The 6108-nt window shown below is 33.8% G+C and overlaps 3 long non-coding RNA genes across 3 annotated transcripts; all 3 read left to right on the top strand.

Annotated features, from left to right (window-relative positions):
• The first annotated feature begins 429 nt into the window (after positions 1 to 429).
• LOC107835434 (uncharacterized) lies at positions 430 to 1188 on the top strand. The gene is made up of 3 exons (XR_001661249.1): positions 430 to 627; positions 837 to 953; positions 1077 to 1188. It is a non-coding gene; the product is annotated as an uncharacterized LOC107835434 (long non-coding RNA).
• Positions 1189 to 1734: 546 nt separating this feature from the next.
• On the top strand, positions 1735 to 4612 carry LOC107835432 (uncharacterized). The gene is made up of 11 exons (XR_001661247.1): positions 1735 to 1835; positions 1931 to 2144; positions 2269 to 2343; positions 2507 to 2595; positions 2681 to 2774; positions 2851 to 2967; positions 3052 to 3258; positions 3352 to 3494; positions 3834 to 3891; positions 3975 to 4103; positions 4518 to 4612. It is a non-coding gene; the product is annotated as an uncharacterized LOC107835432 (long non-coding RNA).
• A 574-nt stretch (positions 4613 to 5186) lies between these two features.
• Positions 5187 to 5882, top strand: LOC107835433 (uncharacterized). The gene is made up of 3 exons (XR_001661248.1): positions 5187 to 5269; positions 5359 to 5389; positions 5631 to 5882. It is a non-coding gene; the product is annotated as an uncharacterized LOC107835433 (long non-coding RNA).
• Positions 5883 to 6108: the final 226 nt, after the last annotated feature.

The following is a 6108-nucleotide window of genomic DNA, read 5'->3' as shown; positions in this document are numbered from 1 at the left end:
CCACGGTTTATGGCATTAGTTATGTCAAAAAAGGTGAGTATAAAGCGTTCCTCTGCATTGTTCTGGATATATAAGCCACATTTTGTTTAAGTGACATTATGTTACTATAAATGTATGCATTTTCAGGCAGCTGCGTTGTGTATTTACTATAAACTAATGCAAGTTATAATTTAATCTATAGGTATCTCAGTTGCCGAAAAAGAATACCCAGTTTGTGGTAACATTGTGAGATTCCAAGACTATACTTCAGGTTTTCACAATTTCAACAATAATGTCCTTCTTACGCTTCCTTTGTGTGAGCTTCTGCTGTCAGGCCTGGCGGTGAGGAAAATTAAAGCCACACATCAATAATGGTTGTTTTTGAGTTTTTCATTTTTAAAAGCTAAAATTTCTTGTTATGTCTGTAAATTTGTGTTTACTCACAGAACAAGTCAACAAGTGGACAGATGTTGGAGACATTATCCTTCTTTAATGACAACAGATACCATCATCAAACTGTTCGAAAGGCATTTCATCACTTTCTTTCTCTGACAAACTTTAAATTTGACTTCTCGTGTTATCAGTGCGGACACCACCCACCGGTAATAATAGCGGATGCAAACTGGAAACTGGCTTTTGACATACCACGTAAGACTTTTGTTATACATGTACATTAACAAGACAAACATACATTTTAAAAATTTTAGTATTTGGATAAAGTTATGATTTTGTGTTTTGAAAGTATGTATGTACTGGGAATTTTTTTTAGAGAAATTAACTTAAATTTTAATGTCACTTTTTGTATGTTGATACATTGTTATATATCCATGCATTATGAGTGACTTGTTGTTTTGCAGTTGGCATATTTAAAAGACCAAATCCTGATGACATTTCTGACAAGGAACTTGAAGTTGATATTGTTAAGGCGTGGTCCGATGTAGACAAATCAATAATCGCAGATGCCCTCATTTCAGGTATTTATTTATTTGCTGTGTAGAACTGCAGTAAAGAGAAGTCATATTAATGAAAGACTATTTTAAGTCAAGCCATGTTACCGAAGTTAAATAATTATGTCATGATTCATATTTTCATTAAAGGAACAACAGTTGTGAATCCATTCAGCACATCAACTCACCACTCGACTTTGGCACCCTGGATGGGACAGCACACCCGAGTTGGAAACGTTCTTCCAAAAACCGAAATTTTGTGGAAAAAAAAATTTCCAAAAAATTTGGAAATTTTTTTCCAAATTCAAATGCATTGAAAAAAAACAGGACAACACCACACATACAACGAGAGAGATAAACGAAGACATACTTTTGGAACTCATCTAATCCAAAAAGGTGCATTATGTGTTTCACTTTCAGCACAGTACTCACAATTTTATCTTCTATTAATGAAAACGTATCTCTCAAATTGCCAGCATTCCAAGAAGGATCTTCAAAATGCTTGCCTTTCTCTGGGTGTGTCATCTGAGGGGACAATAGCAGAGCTCATTAATAGACTCCAGGAACTGCTATGTTTTAAAGATGTCTATCCTAAACTTTTCCTGAAGCTGCAGAAAGCTGGTGGTGAGTCTGTGGTTTTTACTTTCCATTTTTGTTAGTATTGTGATGGACAGTTTATTTATTACATTTTTTTTTTCAATTTGAAGGTGGTGTCCTTCACCTCTCATGTATGCATGGTGTCGTTTATTACGTGAACTTCCTGTTCTGGATGGAGTCTGCCAGAGATCATGCAGACGGTTTGCACTTGCGAGGAGACGATTTCCCGTGTCAATCAAAGACATTACCAGTGTGTGCACCTCAGATTTATTAGAAGAATCTTCATTGGTTATGCCGTGGTTGACAGATGATGTAAGTATTGCTTACATGTTTTTGTTTAATTAACTATTCCTGTGTCTCCATTGCTATTACAGAGCTATTGCTATTATTATATCTCTTAATTGTAGGCTGTCAACTACCGAGTAGCACAACTGGCGGCCCAAGACAATACGGTGAATTGAAAAGTCATTTCGTAAATGAAAAAATAAGTTGGCATTGTTAAAGATAATATGTGCTATAATTTTGTAGTGTACTTCCCTGGGTACATATGACTTCATTTTATGGCACCGTGAGTGGACCAAAGATGGAACTGTCCGAGATCAGATTGTGAAGCAGATACCAGTAAGTACTACTTTATTAAAAAACAATTAATGAAATATTAACAATGTATTAATTATTAAATATATTAATATATTCAATTGACAGTTTTTTATGTAAATGACTTTACATTTTTGTTACCTTAAAGCAATGTGGAAAAATATACCTTCCGAGGATTGTGGGTCATTCTTCTCCTGAGACTGGGAATCATTTCATTCTCTGGGTGAGCTATCACAAAGTGTTTTAGGTAGTTTTCACAACTTTATACATACAAAGTATTTAAACAAAGCAAAACAAAAACTTTAAAAAGTGTAACTATTAAGATAATTTTGCAGAAATTATCTCAAATTTTGAAATTTATGAATGTCAACATGCTTGGCCTGTAGGTCTTTGACTTCAGCTGCAAAGAGATCCGGATATATGACTCCCTATCACTTTACAAAAACATAAGTGATGACGACATGGCTTTACTCAGGTACAGGACGACTGATGCACACAACTTATTTGTATATTCATGAGAAGATATTGGTTACCTAAAATGCTAGCTTTGTTTTTTTCAGAAATGTGTTCAGATCTTCTGGTGGTCTTCAAGGTTGGACAGTAATATTTCCTCCACAGTGGAAGCAACAGGATTCTATCAATTGTGTGTGTTCAGTGAGTTGCATTGCTTATGCAATACTTCCATAACAATTTTCTTTCTGTGGTTTAAAGAAATGTTTTTTGTTGTTAGGCTGTTGAAAATGAAGTTCAACGTCACAAGGTCAGTGCATAGCCTCTGACACTTAGTCAATACCGGACTCTTCGTCTACATCATGCCAGTGAAATGTTGAAAAATGTTGATCCAAAGGTGTTTTTTTTTTCATCCATTACACTGTAATGCACATTACTTCAAGAAATAAGTTGTGAAGCAACATTTGTCTTTGCCAAATAGGATTTCCCCCCAACAATTGCTTCAAAAGAAGCAATTGTAATGGAAAAAAAGGAAAGTAAACTTCAAGAAACAGAGCAGAGAGACACGGATTCAAGTATGCATTGTTTGGCCTGGAAGATCAGGACGTGTTTGTTTCAGCGAGCAACAGGGAAAACATTGTATGTGTTGCACGAATTCAGTCTTACAGTACATTCAACTCTGAAAAATGTGAAGTGTTGTTATTAGGAAATGATATGTTTAAGTTATTTTTAAAAATCTTACTTTAATATGTACTTTTGCTATGTTTTTATTTCTTCTCAGACTTTTCCACGGACACATTAAGAAGTACCGTTGGGTACAATGCACAACCTGTAAAAACTGGTTGCATTTTCAGTGTGCTGGTTTGCCAGAAGACTGGAATATGAGGTGGACTTCTTTTGTGGATGCAGTGCAAACCCTGATATGTAAGAATTACTTATCTCATGTAAAAACTGTGGTTGTAATTGAATCAAACTTCTCTTAATTTTGAATTATAGCTTGAAGGATTGAATGTATTATGATGCACTTTATAATAAACCAGCTTAAGCAATTTAACAGTGCAGACCATGCAATTTTCTAAAATGAAAGCTAAATTACTAACTTTATGTTAAAATTGATTTCATAAAATTAAAGGATTACATGAATATCAAGGACTTATGCTTAGGTTTGAAGAATAATGGAATTGAGAGGAAAAATACATACATTTACTTCTGGGTTGTATCATCACCTGCAAAGTTATGCTAATATTGATTTCTCTTAAACAGTGACAAGATTCTGCAGTCTACTAAAGCTGAAGACATTCTTACAGATTCAGAGATCAAGGTATTATCTTGCATTATGTAAATGATAATTAACTTTTAACTAATTAAATTAAAAAAAATGTTCTTACATATGAAATTTTGCAGGATCTGGAAAAGAAATTGCAGACCGGGGATATTCTGTCAAATAGGATGTATATGTGGAAACACAAAGGATTTGATCTACTCCTCCGCAAATTCTACAGTGACCATGACACCATATTTAATGATGTGATGGTATGTATTTGCTGGTTTAGGCAATATAATCCAAAAGCTTCTATCAATATAAAAATCAATGGATGGCCTTTACCATTGTACAGTATTAGTAAAGTAATGTCAGAATACTGAAAGGAAAAGTGGATCTCAAGCTGTGCAATTTCAAAGTCTGTACAGTTTGACATTACACAGTTTTCTCTTCATACTCATACTTTATTTTTTTTAACTTTGAACAATATTTTGGTTACAAGAAGAAATCTATAATTATATATGAAAATACAATACAAAGTAATGACTTACTTTGATATCTATCACTGAAAGTCAATTGTTACGTGTAGGCTGTATACAAAATTGTAAAATACCAAATTTGAAGTGTGTTCTTACAATAAACATAAAACTAACAGACTGATCTAACAGCATCCCTTCTTGTTACAGACAGACATCCTCATCATGCGACTTGAAGACATCTTTTGCGTTCCTGGCAATGAAACTGCTGACCAACACATGATCACAGAAGTGATTCTGCCAGAGGTTAGCTAAAAAAGGATGTTAACACATCATTAAAATCATGTGTTTAAAATAAATGTATTACTTATCTACTTATCAAAAATTTATGAAGTTGGTCTTGAATGTAAGTCACAATTTCTACTATTGTTGATTTAAACACAGCATAATACAGTACTCATTGTCTTTTATATTAGTTTTGGTGTGTTTTCACACTTTATAGTCCAGTAGATTCCATTCGATTTTGGACCAATATTGCAACATTTCTTACATTTTCAAAAATTTACTTCCTGTTCACAATCCACTGAGTCAAACCACCCAAACTAACTGAACAACCTGTCCCCCCATCGCCAGTGGGGACGCAGCACCAACAACTACTCGAATCAGTACTTCGATTATGAACAACTGAGTCAGAATCAAACTGAATCTGAATCAGCTTTTTATATCTATAATACTTGTATAAATACCAGTATTATACATACTTGGATTTATGTATTATAAATAAAATTATTTCTAATTTTAAAGTAACTTGATCAGATAATAAAATGAAATTAGTAATTTTACAATAACTGTTCTGAAAATTTATATTTCTAGGTTGTGACCCAGTGGCTGCAAAAGAGCATGAGTCTTTGCCGGTACCAAGCAGAGGTTGTTCTTCAGAAAACGGTCCGGAAAGATTCAGGGTAAAGAACATTTATGTGTAGATATAGTAGACCAAGGGGTATGAAAGAATTCATTACCGACTCATTCCTTATTTCTTATTTTTTTCTAGAGATAAAGTGAAAGACAAAACACCAGAAAAGGTAGAAAAAATTCAACAGTTACTTGATATTAAAAACAAATGATTATGTTCAATAAGTATTTCAATGTATGTGTTTTTGAAACCGTGGCTAAATGACAAAGGCACACAATAATTTTGCAATTATTTAGCTTATATGAGGTAAAACTTAAAATATTTAAATCTAGGTTAAATGGCCAATATCTACTATTTAAAGGGAACGGTATAAAGATAATAATCACACAAATCTATATTATTTTGTGCAGGACAGCACAGTCATGAGGGACAGCAAGACAGCAGCCCAATGGTGCCAGAATGAGAATTTTTTGGGACAGCTCACACTTCCTGCTGTTCTGGATTATGATGTTCAACACACAGAGGAAGCTCTCCATGACCTCAAGAACTGGGATGGAGAAACTGATGAAAATTGTCCAGTGGAGCCATTCACTTTTGTGTTTGAAAAAAAAAGAAGACCATGAGAAGTTCTCCTCAGAAATTTGTGACAAAAAAGGACTGAAGGTTTTGCTAGATTTCAGTAAACATTTAAAATAAAAACATTGAAAGATTTTTTGGTTAATGTTTTCATTGCTGTAGCCTATTTACATATGACATACAGGTAAGGAGGAAGACATAATTACCATAGCTTACAGAGTCTGATTATTATTACTATTATCCAGTTGCAACATGTCAGCCACTGTTCTGCGATATAAACATGGGCAAGGGTTGAATGTCATTTTGATTAAG

The sequence above is a fragment of the Poecilia formosa genome, unplaced genomic scaffold, assembly GCF_000485575.1.
Source record: "Poecilia formosa unplaced genomic scaffold, Poecilia_formosa-5.1.2 Scaffold2482, whole genome shotgun sequence".
NCBI classification, from domain to species: domain Eukaryota; kingdom Metazoa; phylum Chordata; class Actinopteri; order Cyprinodontiformes; family Poeciliidae; genus Poecilia; species Poecilia formosa.
The sequence above is the reverse complement of the archived record's forward strand: the minus strand, read 5'-3'. Positions and strand labels throughout refer to the sequence as shown.